The 19305-nt window shown below is 45.2% G+C and overlaps 1 long non-coding RNA gene and 1 pseudogene across 3 annotated transcripts; both read right to left on the bottom strand.

The window, feature by feature from the left end:
* Positions 1-446: 446 nt before the first annotated feature.
* Positions 447-1315, bottom strand: LOC148004551 (uncharacterized). The gene is made up of 2 exons (XR_015624550.1): positions 1119-1315; positions 447-955 (listed from the first exon to the last, which is right to left on the bottom strand). It is a non-coding gene; the product is annotated as an uncharacterized LOC148004551 (long non-coding RNA).
* Positions 1316-5704: 4389 nt separating this feature from the next.
* Positions 5705-18787, bottom strand: LOC148004550 (putative sperm motility kinase W pseudogene; annotated as a pseudogene). 2 transcript variants are annotated; one of them, XR_015624549.1, is made up of 11 exons: positions 17190-18787; positions 11376-13350; positions 10663-10862; positions 10384-10524; positions 9907-10124; positions 9550-9678; positions 9348-9462; positions 8380-8533; positions 7060-7097; positions 6253-6421; positions 5705-5811 (listed from the first exon to the last, which is right to left on the bottom strand). The product of XR_015624549.1 is annotated as a putative sperm motility kinase W pseudogene, transcript variant X2 (transcript). The 2 variants fall into 2 exon arrangements; XR_015624548.1 differs by having other exon boundaries at positions 10663-13350.
* Between the last annotated feature and the right edge of the window lie 518 nt (positions 18788-19305).

Below are 19305 nucleotides of genomic sequence, written 5' to 3'. Positions count from 1 at the left end.
GTGTCATGTCAATATCTCCTGGAACCACCCATGACACCACCCTAGGACCACTGTACTGCTCTGCTGCCCTGCACTAGTATTCTACTAATGGTGACATCCTATGGAGTTTGACAGAGAGCATGGCAGTCACAGCACTATGGGTCATGGAGGCCATGATATGTCAATAAGAGTCTCCAATGGTCATTTCAGTGAATGGCAGCTCCCAAATTCTAATGTTGGAATCCCTGAATGATTCCACGTAGGTGTAGTGTTGGTGAGTCCTGGACCTTTAAATAAATCTGTAAGATTCTCATGTCAGACACCTTGTCCTTGGATTCATTTCTGAGTGTTATCTGTACTGCTTTGAGCTGTGGGTATCTGAATTTGTAGGGGTGAATCTTGGAAATATCAGGCTCTGAGCCTTGTTCCCAGTCAAACAAGTTTTAAAAGGGCCAATAACCACAAAGGACAGAACTTCAGTTTTAATGGTAACTGTGAGTCCAGTCTATTTCCAGCCCCTTCAAGGGGTAAAAATCTTTCTTGGACTATATGTCAAGTGAGATAGCATAAGGACCCAACACTTCCAAAGTCAGGACTTGCAAAGTTATACCAAGGAATGTATGAAAAAAGGCCTGTGGATACCTGGGCACAAGATTCGTGAATCTGTTATCCACAGACACAAGTTTCACAATCATAGTCCTGGTTGCAACAGCATCAGCCACAGGCTTCTCCTGTGGAGTGGGGCCTTTTTCATGATCTAGGCTTCAGACGTAACCTTTGACCTGAGTCTGTCAGAACCTCTGAATGCTGGAAAGTCTGAGGAGACTTTGGTCCTTGCACCTTTATCCTGTGCACACATGCTTTCAAATATTTCTTAAAGATGTGACTTGGCCTTAGATGGGCCAGGCTTCTTGGATGTAGTCCATCTTCTAGGCCTGGGCTCATCAGGTAGAACAATCTCTTCAGTATCAAGAAGCTGAATGTGGAGAACAAAAGGAAGGAGATTGTGTAAATGGAGGGAATATTTTTTTCAGAAGATATGTTCCCAGCTCTTTCCCAATAGTTTTTGAACATACCAGACATTCTACCACTCTACCAATGAATAAGAAAACCCTCATTGCCATTCCTGTCCCTCTAACCTGATGTCTGAAGGATCAGAAGCTCTGAAATGTTAGCCAAGGAGACATGCAGGAGCTGAGGGAGTCCGACAGGGAGCTTGTGTGTGCTCTATCCACTGTGTCATCAGCAGCCTTTTTTTTTTTTTGTTTTTTTTTTTTTTTTTTTTGGAAAGAGTTGATTTCTGCCATGCTGCCTGTCCAGAGGCTTGCTAGACATCCTGTAGAAAATGACAGGGTTTGAGCACTCAGAAATTCTGCTATTGGTTGCCCAGTTTTCTTCTGTATGGCCTGTACTATGGAACAACATGACATCTCCAGGTCTTTGTTCTCCTCCCTACAATGGGGTAAAAACTGGAAGCAACCTGTCAGGGGTGTCCTCAAGTACACATCAAATGCCTGGTCACTTGTGGACAGACCATCACTGGGGATCAAGTTTTACAAAACTTTGAGAATGGGGTGAGCACAGAGAACATGAAGATCCTGGGTACTGAGGGAGAGAGACACAACTACACCTTCAGGGACCTACGCCGAGTTATAGAAAGCATCACCTGTGCTATCAATGTACAGAAGACAGTCAAGGAGACCCACTGCACATCCTGCAGTAACATAACCAAGATTCCCCCTGGAGACTCAAAAGCTCAAGTTCTGTGACACAAATATAAACACATCCAGAGGTGAAGATGATGGCCAAAGGGTTTTTCTCCATAGCTGAAAAATGTTCAAATGGTATTTCTGAAGAATGACCACTCTACTGTGCACAGCCCAACAGTCATACAACAGAGTTTATATTTTAATGTGATTGTGTGCTCTCTCTTTTTCCTGGTCTCATAGGAGCATCGTGAAGATGTAGGGACACATTGCAGATATGCCACTGTCCAGAGTTTTCTTCGCAGAGCAGTACCTTGCTAAAGACGCAAGCAGGGCTCTAATGACCCAAAAGACTTCTATAGACTTCTTACGCCTTTTGTGCAAATGTGGGTGAGGAGGGTAAAATAAACTTTCTGAGCACTTACTTAACAAACAAAGGGTCTAGATCAACTTAGTACATTTGATAAAAGTCGCCTGGAATCTGCTCATCACGAACCAGAAGAGACTCTTTCCTCCAATGACGGACAGATCTCTATCCTCCACCAGGATTGGCTTATGAGGGCACAAAGATGTCATTGCCATCCAACAATGATCTACTTTCTGGAAAATGAATTCTCAGAGATGGATGGAAGGTTTATACATGATGATAAATGTTGGGAAGAAGTCTGGAGGGATCACATGACTTGGTGATGCCAAAGGCATGGCTCAAAATGGAGGCACACAATGGTCTACAAAACAGTATCCGTTGAGAATCCTAACTCATCAACCAACCCATAGAGAGAAACTTATAACACACTAGACTGTGCCTTGATCAGAATCAGTGTGGTCCAAGATGAAAACCTGTGAGAGAGTAGTGAGGAGCAAGCCAGCTAAGCGTCCAGTTCTCGTTCTGTACTGCCACCCACAGTAGAGCAGTGTACATATAAAGCTTGACCAGATTCCAGACTGTGGGTACTTGTCCTGCCTCACTCTACTCAGGTACCTTGAACTCAGGAAATCCCCACAACTCAATCAGCTTCTATTTAGGGCATATGCCAGCCGACCCCTCATTGCAACATCATCCAAACTTTGTAATGTTCCAGATTATGGGAAGGCTGGTACTTCAAAGAAGGGAACATGACATAGTCTTAGAGACAGCAAGGACACATGACAGATTAGGTGATAAAACCCTAAAAGATGACAGTTACCTACAATAAAAGGATCATTTGTGACATCCAGTAGGACCATCTGTCTTTACACAGTTCTGGGAATGCCAAAGACTTTTAGTAGATTTGTCTTTCAGTACTGGAGAACAACTGTTTGGACTCTGCCTGGCTATGCCTGAGCCTAGCCTTTTAAAAAGGACTATTTAGGCTCCACACTAACAAATGAGTTCTCCAAATCTTAAGCACCATCTTGAGCATCACACATTTGAACACATCACTGGGAATTTGATAGAATTTCACAGTTTTTTTTCTTTACTCACGTCGGTCTCATGTCTACGAGTTTCCTTAACAATTAAGCCCATGACACAACATTACAAGTGGTCTTTTCAACTGCTTCTTGCAAGCTATGTTATACTGACTGCACATCAGACAATACAAGTGAGAGGGCCTTCACAACAACCATCTGAGAAAAAGGACATAGTCTGCCTGCCTAAAGCAGCAGGGTCATTGCTAGGAACCAGGAGGAGACATCCCCAGGAAACACTGGCCAGATGCGACAGAGCCAATCTTGGGGGTTTGATAACTCATAGGGATGGAGCAGTGGTTCAGGAGTATAATGGCTTAGAAAAACAGCATTTACAGTTTTTGAATACATCTTGTATGTAGAGTTTTGTGTTGATTTTCATGAATGCTCATATGTACCAAACAATAGTAAAAGCATTTAATGGCATTATGAAGAGCACATGGCATTTCAGGATGCAACCTCCAAAAAAAGTGGTAGTACCAAGCCAGATTGAGTCCACCTTTGAGACTGGGAAGCTTAGAGTACAGCGTAGCATTCTGTGAACCCAGAGAGCATGGTTGCAATGTAGCCACAATGTGCAGCAAATGGAGGCACAGCAACATTAGAGACCACACTGACCTGTATCCCAGTGGCTGCCTATGTTAAACTCAGAGGATCCTGGGATTTCCAGGGACCAGAAAGAATCAGATATGTGATCCACGGATCTGTCGTGAGCCAGAAGAAATTGACAACCCTGCTCACATCTATAGGAGAAGGAGCCCACCTCTCCCCCGAGTTTTAAATAGACAGAAGCCTCTGCTATGAAGAGTATGGGGCATTGCCCCTTTAGAGACATCCCAATGTCATTGCTTCATGTCCCGAGAGGATATGTTGCTCACAAAGGTCAGCTTGCAGTCATGGTCTCCCTCTATTTTGGTCTTAATAGCTAAATTCTCTGAGGATCATCATGAGAGGATCTGTCACCTCTGCATTCCCTTCAAGTGCCAGCTCATAATCTGGACCTCAGAGAATTGAGAGATGGATTAAGTGCTCTAAATAGTTTGGAGGTGAGATCTGGGCCATGTCTGGAAAGAATGGGGTGTGAGTTACTGCCTTTTGCAATGGATGGAATTGCGGCTTTGGCTCACCTCAAAAGGCCAAGGACATGATGGAGAAGCTGTGAAGACTTACATGGTGGAGGGATATCCTGAGATATCATTCCCTTGTCTACTATACATGGAAACCATACAGAAGGAAGAAGATGTCCACACGGCTCACAGTACAGCCTGCTGTGACAGGCCTAGTTGAAGTGAAGTGGGCTCATTCTAGCGTTGTTAGGACACTGGGCATGGCCGACATCTGCCCATGTTACACAAGAACGAAGCCTGCTGTGACAAGTCTAAATGTGCAGTAAAGCAGGCTTACTCTAGAATTGTTAGGACACTTGGCATGACCAAGAACTTTCCCTGTTACACAAAGAGGGTGGTATGAGTTGGAAGATATCGAGACTGTGTCAAAGTGATGGCTGTGAGAATGACTGAAATGGCTGTGTCTGGGGAGGAGACTGTTTTCAAAATAAGCCAGGAGGGAAGGAAAGATCCTGAGTCTGTGGCCTGTCAAGCAGGGACTCAAATGTGGCCCTTTCCTGTGAGACTTGATGAGTTTCACTGTTGTTGGGGCAGTCACTGTCAGGAGAGACCTCAGAAGGGCCTTGGTTTCCCCTTCACACAAGGACACAGTGTATTACTTAACTCAGTCATGGACAGACATGGGTACATTTACCAAGACACAACCAATACCCTGTCCTTCCATATATCAATAATTTAGAATCATTGAGTTGTTATTCTAGTCAGTATCTAACTCACACCTGCATCACATAGGATAAAGATGTACAGGGAACATCCCTTACAACAGTTGCAGGGAGAGTGGTGGCTCTTGTCATTTGCAACAATGTTTCCAACCTCACTTGCTTAAGATGTGGTACAATCAAAGACTCAGCTCTAATTACAGGGACCTCAGACTGCTTGTAACAGTTTCTTTTTACATGAAATAGATACATGTCCTCCATGCCTCCTGAGAACAGAACCTCAGGACATCAGCTATGTGTGGTATGAGAGGCAGGACTGAGCTCCACTATGTACCCTCTCCTCTCAGAGTTGTTTGGAATCCCAGTATCTCAGCAGCAAAGACTAGGTTTCCTAAGATGATCATCTTACCTGCATCTAATAGATGAGGTCCATAGTGATGGTCAATTCTGATTGCAAGGGGAGACTATGGAAAGACCATATGAATGGCAATCTCAATCTTGTCCTTCCGATTTGTGGTGAACCTCTGAGAGCCTCATGTCAACAATCATCCTAACTGTAACACCTTCACTCATCTTCTGGGAGGTAGGACTATATAGATTTGTTAGTGATGCCTAGAAGACAGAGTTGGAAGCATTACGGTGTTAGCCCTCAGACCCGTTTCCTTCTGAGGATTCCCTTCTACCTTGTTGTCCTCATGTCAGAGGCACATTGATCCTTGAACAGGTTGTTGGTTATTTACAGGAGATGGAGGTCCCAGCGAGAAGTCACGTGTTTTTCAAAGCATCATTTGTCCATCTCAAACTCTCTGTCACAGTCAGAGCTTGGCCTTCACTCTTTTGACACTTGCTCCAACTTCGTCACTGAGTGCAGCACACTAGAATAGGCATGACCTTTGGAGAGATGTGGTATATTAAATGTTAAAGGTGGAGATGGAAGACAGAAAACCCAACATGGGTCAAGATCATGTGAGAAAGTCCCGCCCTTTGCTTTCTGGACTCCCAACTTCTACAGAAGTTGTGAATGATACTAACAAGAAAGGAATGAAAACAAGTCCTGTTCTAAGTTTTAAGTTCCTTCTCACCACTGAGTTAAGATTGGGGTTACTGGCTTGGACTTCTCAGGTAAATAAGAGTACATTGTGTATGGGCTCTGGGTACCCTCGTGTGGGCTTACACATCATAAAGTGTTATAGATGGAATAACTTACCCATAGAAAATTCTGGAAAAATTAAGGTAGAAAGAACAGTGGCAAATAAAGTACTATGCTAAGAGTCGACATGACTTAACATTAGAGAACTAAGCTGAGAGATTGAGGATCTCCAAATCTACAACCAAGACAACTCCAGTAGACAGAGAAGATTGTGTTGTTGCGACGGGTATCCAAAGGAGAACAGCACATCTGTGGGCCAATGCCTAGGCTCCTACTCCCGAGTCCAGTCAAGTATTTCTCCAGCATGTACTGGCATAGCCTCAGATCCTTCGGGTTCTTCACCTACAAAAGCTTTTCCAATAATAGGTAGTAGAGTTCAGTTACTAGGTCCTTTATGAGTCTGAGAAAGACCTCACTTGAGTTAAACTTTGACCTCCACAGGCTCTCCAGGAAATATACATGCTACCTGCCCCCACATGCATTCACACACACACACACACACACACACACACACACACACACACACACACACACGCAGAGAGAGAGAGAGAGAGAGGGGGGGGGGGAGAGATAGAGAGGGGGTAGGGAGAGGGAGAGGAAGAGAGAGAAAGAGAAAGAGAGACAGAGATAGAGCAAGGGAGAGAGAGATAGACAAAGAGGCAGCTAGGCAGGAAAAAAGAGAACGGAGAGAGTCAGAAACTGATGCCAAGAATGAGAAAAAGACAGAACAAAAGATATAAAAACCAGAGAAGAGAGAGAAGAGACAGACTACAGACAGGATGTAGGGGAGAGTGAATAGGTAAATGAGAAAATATGTAAATAATTTAAAATGCTTTGCAGGGCTACATGTTCTCAGTGCCCACACCATCTGTTTAAATTAGGGTAAGGTGTATAAGCATCATACATACCTAGTAGCACTGATTTGGACTTACTATAAGAAGCACAATCTAGCTGCCATAAATGCCATGAAAGCCCAACAAGTTGCTAACCTTTATTGGTGGGAGGGGCTCCACAACTGTCAAATGACCTGGCAGAGGAAACAGAAAAAGAAAAAGATCAACCTGAAGGCCAACAAGTCTGCTGTGAAATTTTTATCTCTGCCTAGAAAGTACTAGTCAATGACACAGTACATACATCATAGTGTTGAGCTGATGGCTGAATGGAAACACTGTCAGGTATCATATGGGGAGAAACTGAGAGGGCCAGAAAGGACACTCTACAAGATGTCAGCTTTGACCCTAGGTAAAATGAGAAGCTAAAGCCTCTAGTCACAAGTCTGACAGTTTTCAATGTTGAGCGGCGAGGTGGCCACTGGGAGAAATTTATGATCTTTATTTATAACTGTCAATTAGTACAGGAAACGTGACCTGGAGGGAGACTCTTCACAAAGGAATTCTCTAGATGATGTTCTCCTGTGAGCAAGTCTGTAGAGAATCAATTTCATGATCTTAAATGACATGGGAAGTAACAAGAACTTTAGCAGTGCCATTCCCTAGGCTTAGGGAAAGACTTCATAAGAGCAGAGGCCTTTAGATGAGCACTAGCAAGCAAGCCTACATGCATGCATTAATTTCTCTACACTCCTGCCTGTGGATAGAACATGGGTAGCCCCTTTGTAGTGCCTTGGCTACACTGTGCTAATGCAGTATACCAGGAAGTGTTAAGTCACTGGATTGAAATGAAACTAAGAATATTTTGTTTCAGATAATCACACTGACACTTAAAAACAACAACTCAGACAACAGTGGAAGTTATCTGGTGGTTCTCTTAGTCAGTCAAATTTATCAAACGGTAGCTCCCAACTCCTGCTCGGTGGGACCAGGTGGGCATGGCTTCTCTCCCTATGAATGTCTGATCTCCATTCATATTCTAAGAACCGCATTCAGGGTGTCCTCTCAAGGGTTAGAGAGACTGTCAGTGCCTGTCATATGTCAGACGACAGCAGAGAGGAGTTGTCAGAACTCTGAACATCTCTCCACTAATGACCTTCTAGGAAGTACCAATAATGTCAAGAGGCATTCTGATACTAAGCTCATTGCTTCCTGTGTGCCACCATGTTGCTGAGAGACAATTAGTGAGCAGCATCCTTCCTAAAGCATGGGGGAAGAGCAAGAGAAGAAGGCACTCTGCAACAGTTGGATACACAGATTTCCCACATTTAAGGAATAACCAAAAACAGAAAACACCATCACATTTGCACTTGGACCTTTCCCAAGCCCTAACCAGCAGAGGAATTCTAAATCTTGGCACTGAAATGGATGACCTATATGATACTTGATGGTGGCAACCAGGGAAGGGAGGGGCCATACCATGTTGATCATATATCCACACTGCAGATGCTTGTGACGATGCAAATGAGGTTGCTTGACACATTGTTGGTGCCCTCCTGTCTGCAGACACAGGCTTATGTTTGTCCTGCCTGGTAGCCACATTGAGCAACTTCTTGTGGGAAAGCACCAGGATCTGCAAGGGACAATTGAGAGTATGGAATACCATGGGATGATAAGGACAGCGTCCCCACTACTTCTTCACATAATGACACTGTACTGAGACTCTGGAGAGAAGATGTGTAAATAGACGAGAGGGTGAGCATCCCAGGAAGACAGTCACAGGGATCAAGTGCCCAGAAGTAGAGGACAGCAGAGGGTGTGTATATGGTAGAACATTAGAGGATATTCCCATGTTCCTACACAATCAGGTCAGTTCTGGTATTGAGTATTTAGTTCTAGTATTTAGAAAAGAATCAGAAAAGATTTAATCAAAGAAAAGTGTTTTTCTGTGCTGATAACTAATCACAAATTCTATGGTGCTGAAGGATACAGGGATGACTGTGTCCAGTGGCCCCATCTTGTGCTGCTTCTAGGCATCACAGAAGACCAGCTATTCAACACACTGTGTTAGTCAGATTCCTGTTTTACAGCACTAAGCACCCTCTATAGAAAAGGAAGCTGGATCCCAGAAGTCAATCAGAGTGGGAGAACTTTCCTGAAGTGCTAGGCAGGACTGCAAACTGACCAGTGAATATCGGAGTGTTCAGGGAGAGCATTCATAACCTATGATGTTCAAAGAGTGAGGAGAAATCTGCCCACACCAAAGATCCTGAAGGGTCTGTTCATGGGACACGCCACCCAGGGAGCCCTCAGTCTCTATCAGCACTTCAGGGCTCTATTCATGCTAGGCCTACTAATTTGATGCTGTAACTAAAGGATCTTTGGGAAGTGGGTTGAGATCAATCACATAGTGAGAAATCCACATGGGACCTCCCCATCTTCCTCACCTGGTCTTTCCTTTGAAGTGTAGACACGGTCCTCTCTGAGACAGAATGTTCCAGGAGATTGTAAAGTGTATTTTTCCCATATTGAACTAGATTTTTAAATCAATAGCAGCAGTACCTACAATTGCAGTTCAAAATCAGAGGTCAAGTGGTTTTGCCTTCACTGAGAGATCAGGTCCAGACTTTCAGGTCAGACTCTGCTCACCAGTGACAAATAGGGAAAGACTTTGGTGCACAGCCTCGGGATTTGGGCTCCAGGCTGTGTTGCTTCAGTCAGAAAAGCATCATGGCCCTCGACTGCTTCATTGGATGTCAGAGTCATAGTTGGTGATATCTAAAAAGAGGACAGGGACAGAATGTAAGAGAACAGAGGATTCGGCTAGGTCATTCGACCTGTAACAACCCAGTGTGTTATTTGTAGAGGTAAGAAAATTCCTGGACAGTAAGAGGGTGTGCTGAGGGAGACTGAGTGTCTGCATGGGAGATAAAGCCAACTACAGTGCTGGTGTACAACCAAGGTTCAGGATTACCTCTGGTGACAGTTTTTATCTGCACTCCTTACCGGCTTAGAAACTGACATGCAAAATCAACGATGGTTAGCCACATGCAGCAACATGGGCTGTTGTTTCTGGGATTCCTACACTGTCTCTATCAGGATGGCCTCCTCATCTTCTGACAATCCCACCACCAGCACAGCAGTAGTGCACACTTCAGGCCTTTGGCAGGTAGCAATACCCAACACTCCCAGGGTCTGTGCTCTGCGTGGAGAACATCATTTCACTAAGAGATGAAACACAATAAATTTCCTTTTAGGGTGTCCATAAATATCTATCACAGTATCACAGACACTCGTCAGGTCCAGTCATTCATGATGGCTGCCTGTCACATGGCTGCCATTGCCTTCCTTCTCATGCCTTCTTTCTCTCCAGGCTCAGTTCGACAGAGCTGTCTTCTCAGGGACAGTGTTTCCCAACAACCTGTACAAGGATGGGAACTGACAGTTTCATTACTGTTTTTACCTGTTTTGATGCAGACTTACCTCACCACCTCTGTCTTCCTGGATGTCCTGGACTCTGCCAGAGTGTCAGCAACTTGGGCACAGTTTGTTTGTCACACTAATGCCACTGGGATCTGGCTTCTCCTGAGAGCCTTACACGTCACAATGCTTACTGAATGGCAACTGACAAAAGGACAGATGACACCAATTCACATAGACAGTTTACAAGCTGTACTCACATCTAGAGTGAATCTACATCCTTACTCCTTGGGGGTAAGAATGACAGGACTGTGGAGAGAGTAATGGCTTCCATGATAGTACCTGAGGACTGGAGCCGGCAAAGTCCAGGATGTGAGGAACAGGTTGCATAGCAAAACGTGGAACCCAGCTTTCTCAGACATCCCACAATTTGAACACCATCCCAAGTAAAAGCAGTGGTAGTGGTCAATGGTCCAGAGCCAGTGACTGACCTACAGAGGCCCTCCTCTGTGCTCTTCAAGTCTCAGGACTGGGAAGCAAGGCTGGGGAAGAGTCAGGGAGAAGTTGTCATTCGCTAGCAGGGCTGTCACTAGGAAGACACCAGAATAGAATGAAGGTCTGAACAGGGCCTCAGGGATTGTACCATGTAGCTTCCAGGTACATTTTTGGCCCCGCATCACTTTTGCCTGCAGCCTCCCACGGTCGCATTCCTCCTCTGCTTTCTGTTTCCTTGGTGACAGAAGGCTAGGTCTCCTACATGCACAACCATCATATGAGCTTGAAGGGCAGAACAACCTTGTCAAGGATACATGGGCTTTAAGAGGAGATGGTGACAACATTGCAGCTTGAACTGAAGGCAAACAGATCCAGCTACACTGTTCATGTCGAAATTCACTCATACAGGCATTAGAGTGTTCAGCAGCCTCCCTTGTCTTCGGGCTCCACATCATGGCACCCTGTGTTCTATATGTACTCGGGCGTTCCTCTTGTATCTTTTTGTCCTAATGAGGACAAACTTCATTCCTTAGACCCCAGAGTCCATCCAACGTACTCACATTCTCGCACACTGAAGTCCTCCAGAGCTGGATTCTGGACAGAATTCCTGGAGAGGCCTCAGAAATCTCTGTACAGTCTTGGCTTCTGATCACCAGAATATTAATTTGATTGGATCAGAGTTCCAAATATCTGTTTTCTTCTCTTGACTCAGTTGAAGAGTACAGGAAACAGAATTAGCAGAGTGTTCCAGGCAGTTTAAGAAGTCTGTAGGAGCTAACCTGTTCAAGCTCCCTTAAAAGACAATGACAATGGGAAGGAGGAGGCCTCCTTGGCTTTCCTGTCTGCAGGGTTTCTCAACAGGGTTTCTCAGGAGTGACCTTCGCTGATAAAGTTTATGTTTGGTTTAGCAGGAGGTGACCCTCAGGGCTCCTGATGGGGTTACAGGTCATCAGAACACCTGTCTCTTTATCCATCATAACTTTTGGCCTCTAGTGGTTTGGCAGTGTCCCTTGCTCTCAGGAAGTGTTCTAGTACTTGCAGACAGCATGTTTCACAGTGATTCAGGCCTTTGATGTTCTCTTTCAAACTGGGTGCCCTTCAAGAGTTCAACATATGTACATGCTCTGGGCCTCTTTCTTCCTGATAAAATTCTCCACTCAGGAAAGATTCTGGTACAGGCAGACATCCTATTTCACAGTCTTTCGAGCTCAGAGGTTCTCTCAGAAAAAGCATGACTTTTAAGTGGTCAGGATATATACACTATTTTTCTCATGTGGACCGATGTCCACATAGACAAGACTATTTCATTTCCTGGGTAATTACACAGAGTGAGGGATCTTTCTGTGCACCCCAGAAACTTACTACTCCCCTCTTCTGGTCAGATGCATCGTCCATCCAAACCTGGTGGATTCCTGCATGCTGGTTTGATTCATATCCAGAAGGAACACTCAGCTCTCACCCTTGCAGTCCACCTCCTTTGAGGCCTGAGCATCTTAGTCAGTATTAAAGGGAACTCATTGTTTTTTTGCACCCAGCATCCTACTCTCATAGTCCTCATGTCCTTAGTGTTCCCGCAGCGACATTAGCACAGTGTTGAGGTAGGCAGGTTGGTTCACATGGAGACAGGGGAATCCTCACTTCATTGTTAAGGGCAGGATGGCACTGTTAGGTAGTCTATTGGCTCAAGTGCTTCTGCCGTAGATATGGACAAACACAGCTGCTCAGCCCATCCTGCAGCTGTCACAGGATCTTCCAGAGACTGTCCATCCTGAAGGTCCATACGGACAATGAGGACATGGAAGTTCAGATCGACTTTTCAAATGTGTTCCATGAATTGCGGAACAAGATTCGATCAGAGCATGGGAAGGAAAGGTCTTCATGCGGATAGGAGATAGAAGGAATTGGGGAATGAAGATAAACGAGGACCAGCTCATGTATCCTATCAGAATGAGTGTTATTTGGTCTTGAGGTACAGGGATCGAAGGCTACTGCTCACGTCTTCTTGCCTGATTTCAGATGGTTTGGGTGGCTACCAAAGAGGCCCTGTTCTTGTAAATCAAGTTTGTGTGGAGAATCCTCTATCATTATGTACATACCTCATTAGGGGATAGGATGTTGTTTTACTGTTTGGGCGTGCAGAACTAAAGTGTGGGAACCAGTCTCTCCCTGGTCTACTGATGCTGGTGTCCATTCTTGGCAGATGCTCCACAGTGATACAGGAATCACAGAGCTCTGGACATTGGTGTTCTTCTGAGATGCAGGGAGACTTTGAGGGGGCCCATTAGATAGTTGACCATTGTTCCTCTGCCAGGCATAGATCATCACTATAGATTCCATATGGACACTTGTCCCTGAAAACAGCAGTCTCTCATTTTTTCTGCATACCTTGCTCAGGTAGGAGGATTTTAGTTTGTGTTTGCAGTCCAGTGTTGCTAATTTGAGTTGGGATCCTTAGCAACAATGAGCCACTTTCCTTGTACTCAGGAATCCATGAATGTCCTGGCCTCAAATGCACCATTATCTGCAGGAGGGAAGCTGAAGGAGGGAAAGAAATTAGTTGTGAGGGGGACTTAAACCCAGGTGCCCAGGACAATGGCAGAATCATCCTTTCTCAGAACCTCCGACTGAATGAGACCTCCCTTTGTAGATTATAACTAGGGGAACTGTGAAAGCACTCAGGAGGGAAGGACACTAGAGCAAGTACAGAGAATGGAGAAGTTATGGATCCTTTCCCTTTTCCTGAATGACTAAAGACTGTATTTGAGAGGGCCAGTGGCCATTAAGAACTGCTAAGGCCATTGACTGCTGGATGTCAGCATGTTGTGTATCAGGAAGCTAATGGATCAGCATGTCCTTTAGGGTGAGAGGGAAGAGTCCACATGTGTTGTTGGGCTTTGTCTCATGCTGACTCTGGGATACAGAGAGTGCAGACACGCTATGTACTGTCTGAATTTAGGTTCCAGAGGGACTCTATTGACCATCATCTGCAGATAAACACAGCAGCTACAAATCCTAGAACTTAAACAAATGGAGGATAGAATTGATGAGGAGATGGTGAGTGGCTGAGACACCTAATAGATACCTGAGTGAAAGTGTGACAAAAGACAAATTCAAGTTTTCCACAGATCCAAGTGACAGGACAAGTGCACACCCTGACGTGACTGGCATGCAAGAAAGGGATTGCCCCTCCCCACATGGGTTGGACACTTTCCTGGAAATTTGGTCAACTTTAGGCCATTTGAGATTTAAATGTTTGTTTACATTATGCCACTGTCAGATTGTCCACTGCATTTATAGTACATTTTCATGATTAATAACTAAGTGTTTAGGGAAGTTATGGATGGTAGCTCATCTGGCAATAGGAAAGAAGTCAAGGAAATCATTGTGAAGAAGCCAGTAAAGAGCACAGGTCATGACCTCTATTCTTGTTTCTGCCTCTAAATATCTACTTTCAGTTACTATGACTTCCCTCATAATAGTTACATACATCAGTTTTAAATTACACAACAGTTTCCTCCACAGCCAAGCAAGACCCACTGCTCTCTCTGTTCCTGGCAGCAATGAAGACAAAAACATTTGGTGAACACTTGTTGGACTGTGGCTCCAGCTTAGGGCAACCTAATCCCAGAAGACTCATAGTAGCTTCCTAACTTATTGAAAATTCTCAGCTGGAGAAATCTAAGAAGACCAGGGATAGATGGTGAAACATGAGAGAAAAAGCCAAGTCAGTATAGCTGGGCTGCTTTTCAGCTATACTTTAGAGTAGAAAGATATTCCTGTAACACTGAAAATGTTGTCTCGAGGTTATGGAGCCTTTGATTTGGATAGGAAGGGTGCGCGCGCACGCGCGCACACACACACACACACACACACACACACACACACACACACATCCATAGATGTACCTGGTGACACTTTTTACTTAGAACCACCACTGAGTTTGAAACACCTACAGGTGCATGTGAAGGAAGGTTGGGGCCTCTAGACTCTGGGATGCCACCATGAGCCCCATTTCTATTTGACTCTGTTCTTTCCCACTGTTCTCTTCACTATCTTGTCCTTTCCAATCCTCAGGACTCAGGAGAGTGCACCCCTCAGGTCTTTTCCATGTGTGGACCTTCAAGACTGTGAGAGCCTGAAAGTCAAGAGGAATTTCAGGAGTTTTCACCTAAAGGAGAAACTTGCAGTTTATTCTTAAGTGACTCAAAACACCGCACTATCAGAAAAAGACACCGTCATATGCATCATATACAGAGATTGATGCTGGCTGTATGTCACACAGCTTCCTCCATGGCCCTCTGTGCCTTCTATTAGTTTCTTCCAGGGTCTCTCCTGCTGTAACTCTCACAAAAGTGTCTCTTCTGATGCCCTGGACTACCATGCATGCTCTTTGGTCTCTTACCAAGTTAGTTGTTTTCATGCAGAACTACACCATCATTTTTGTCTTCCTGATTTTCCTGTACTCTGCCAGGTTGTCTGCTGCTTGGGGACAGATAGGTCGTCAGGCCTAAAGATCCCTGGACTCAGCAGTGAGTGAAGGCTTGGGACAGAGCACATTTTTATTCAATGACTTCTGACTGGATAACTGATCATAGCATGACACAGAGTAAACCTAGAGCACAGGATTGAATCTCAGATCTCATTTTGACACTGGAAGACTTGTTCCAGTTAGGAAAGAATGACGTGAGGCCTATGAAAGAAGACTTAACTCTAGCAATGAACTGGACACACAGATGCTGTAGGAGAAGAACTTGAACAGGCTCCGCCCAGAATGCAAAGATCAAGCTGGATGGCTAGGACACTGAACCCTAACCATGACGAAGAGCCCACACCCCATGGAGCCAAAATCCCATGGAAATGCAGGGACATATGTCATGAGGCTAACCTCTGACAAATGAGGAGAGTCCCAGCTCCAGGCTCTTCAGATGTGGAAGAGGACTGAGTGTCAGAAAGATGGCAAATGCTTAGGGAGCAACCCTTCTAGTTTCCCAGGCTTAGCCGCTTTGAGGTTCACTCACAAGTTTTGCATCTTTCTTGGACACAGTGAGAGAGATGCGCTGGGTGCCTACTCTTATCCTTCTCACAGGAGAGCAGGTCACACAGGCTGAGTGATCTCCATGATAGAAGCACTGTGTTTTGTTCTCTAAACCTCAGTGTGGCATCCTTCAGCCCAGTACTGAGACTCACACCAGACATGGTAGACAGAAGCCTGGACTTTCCAAAGCTGGAGCATTTTTGGAATGTGGTGCACGATCACATCCTGGAGGCACTTAAGCTCTCACACCTGAAGTCCACTTCCTATGTCCCTCAAGTCTGCTGCTGTATGCTTCATGCAGTCACCAAGCCTACCACAGTAGATTCTCAAGGGGATGGCTATTTCAAAGAAATTCGAGCTTTAGAGTGAGACCGCAGTGAGCTTGGTTTGTATGAGATACTGGGAAGGTGTGTCCTAGGTATGTAGCACATGTGGGAATGTGAATAGATGTCACTTTGAATGCCCAGTGGCCTGACCAGGAGCTGACCAAGCCAGCACTTGCACTGAATGCCTAGCAAAAGCAGTAAGAACAGAGCTATGGAGGGAAACTTCCCATTTCTGCTCCTTGTGAATTCTGGAGCAGGCATTTGCTGTACTCACAGGGAACATAGGTCTCCTTGTTGGTAGCATACCAAATGATGGGAGGAAAAGAAACCTAGGAGCCCTCAGGTCTGTGTCCCGGGACATTCAGTTTGAGGTTTAGTTGCCTGGACCCTTGTAGCAAGGAAGATCCCCTACCAGCTATTCAGCCCTGGTTAGCAGATGGTAAGAAAGACTAGCACGACTGTACGACCAGTCTCTGAATGCCAGATTGGAACTTCTGGTGACACTGACCCCTCTCTGCTGCATGCAGGATACATAAGAACTGGGTATCCACAGCTGAATCCCAATGTATTCATTCAAGCAGCATTGTCAGACCTCACAGGACTCAGTACACTCTGCCTGTCCAGTTCAATTGTAGGGAGACATGGAGGTGGCCCCTTAGTACTTTGACCACTGTCACTCTGCCAGGCACTAGGTCCCTAAGCAGAGTCTCTATCTGAATATGTTCCCCATAGAGAACAGGCTAATATGCCCCCTTTCAGACTGGCTGTACCCACAATCACTTGCTGATTATAGCTGGTTCGTTTACATCAGACACCACCTAGGCATTCTCCAAAAATATTTCTTCCTCAGATGGTATGGAAATGAGCAGGGTTTTATCCAGCTGGAGTAGACATACTTCTCCCTAACCCAAGAGACCCCAGGTATACTCTCTGATATTTCCAGTGAGAATACATGAATAAAGACAGAGAAAATAAAATTCAGAGTGGAGGTGCACCCTCCCACATTAGCTTACCTTTTATATGGTACTGCTTGCTGCCTTTTTCAGGGGGGCCACTCTCTTGGAGGATCTATGCTGGGGTTTTTTCTTTGGAGCCCGAGGGAGGCAGCAAAGTCTTGAAATGCAGTCTCTGATTCCTTTGCGGAGTCTCTTAAACCATCCCATCGTCTGAGGGGGAGATGACGTATTCATCTCAATGTCCTGCTTAGGTGGCAGGATTATTTCAACTCCCGACATGTTGTTGTAGACACATGGGGAGGCCACAGGTGTTGAGTGGAGGGCACGGGTAGAAGTGCTTCTCTCCTTCTTAGGATAGTATACCGAAATGGGAGGCATGGAGACACACCTGCTCATCTTGAGTCCTGATAGAATCAGGTCAAGAGGATTCTGTTCTCTTGAGGGAGGTCTGTGGTGGCCAAAGATGGGTTCACTGGCCCTTCTCCTGAGAGGAAGGACAAAGACAGAGGGATGTGCTGGTGATGGGGGTGGCGGAGGGCACGGATCCCCAGGCTTGGCTGGAGTGATATATCCAAGATCATACCCTTTGCTTACATGATCTTTTAAGCTCAAATATGCCCCCATTGGTTCATCGTATCTTTTCTTTTGGAGGGATTCCAAGATGTCATTGGCATTATACCCCATCGCACAGAGCATTTCTATAATTTTGTAATCTGGGTCAGTCATTGTCGGGATTTTAAACTCGCATTTCTTGATCCATGGGTGATTTTCAATTTCCTCTATAGAGGGCCTCATCTCTGGGGAAACCATGAGGATTTGATGTATCAGGTTTTCGAGTTGCCCAGACAGGTGATGTGGAACGGTATAGGTCCCCGTTGTAATCTTTTGCTCAATCTCATTGATGGTGTTTCCTCTGAAGGGAAAGTAGCCAGTGGTGATGAAATATAGGAGTACGCCCAAACTCCACACATCAGAACTCTTGCCATCATATGGCTGCTGTAATACCAGTTCAGGGGCATTAAAGCCCCTGGTTCCACAGTGCCTACTCAGTAATGTACCAGGTCTGCATTTGACTGCCAGGCCAAAGTCGATCAGCTTAACATTGCCCTCTCCATCTATCAGTATATTCTGTGGCTTGATGTCACGATGGACAATGTCCAGACTATGGCAATATCTTATGGCAGATACGATCTGTCCGAACATTTTCTTCGCCTTTTCTTCTGGCAGCGGGCCCTCCTCACTTATTAGTTCTACTAAGTTGCCTCCTGGAGCATATTGTAAAATAAAATGAATCTGGTTCGCTGTAACCAGGATCTGGAAGAGGGAAATTATATTTGGATGGTGCAGTAACTCCAAAGTGGTCATTTCGGACAGGATTGCCCTGATGGTCTTCTTACAGATCTCTACCGTTTTGATGGCAACCAGGGCCTTTGTTCTCCGGTGCCAGGCCAATCTCACCCTGCCATATGAACCCTGTCCAAGAAAGAAAACCACCCTATACTGACTGCCCAAAGTCTTCTTAATAGAAGTGATGTCCATCCCTGTGATCTGGTGAACACAAGTTGTGAGGTACAATAACCCGTCAACTAACAAAATACACAGCTATCAAGGAGTCCCACAGGTCAACATTAACCGGCTCCCCGGTCCTTATGGACAAATTCAACAGGCTGGTCCACTGTCTTATACAGAGGACACTCATTCTTACATCCAAGTGGTTCTTTGTGAGGTCACAGCATGAAATGTACCAAACAGACAAGGCTGTAAACCATAGTGGCTGTCTCCACTCTGGGCCTCAGGGAACTTTCCATTCTTGTGAAAAGGAAACTAGCCTCTCTGAGCTTCTTCTTCAGCAGATCAAAGAGACAGATATTTACTGTTTAGCAATTACAGGCAGTACTGTGCTGCACAGGGAAGTGCATTAAAGCTGCAACCTGAGAGAGATTTGATCACCTCCCCAGCTGCTCTATTGGCTCCTGAGACTCCAGTTAGAGGAGCAGCACCTGGGAAGTGCATTGAGGGCCCAATATCAGATCGATTACTTTGTCGTCCTCACATTATGCATTCATTCATTCATTCACTCATTCATCCATCCATTCCTATTTCTTTCCAAAAGGAAGACAGAATGACGGTTACTCAGACAGGTCAGAAACCTCTCTGCAAGGAAGGGGAGCTG

This window comes from Rattus norvegicus, chromosome 7, assembly GCF_021556685.1.
Source record: "Rattus norvegicus strain SHRSP/BbbUtx chromosome 7, alternate assembly SHRSP_T2T, whole genome shotgun sequence".
NCBI lineage: Eukaryota > Metazoa > Chordata > Mammalia > Rodentia > Muridae > Rattus > Rattus norvegicus.
This window is presented reverse-complemented; position numbering and strand designations above follow the sequence as displayed.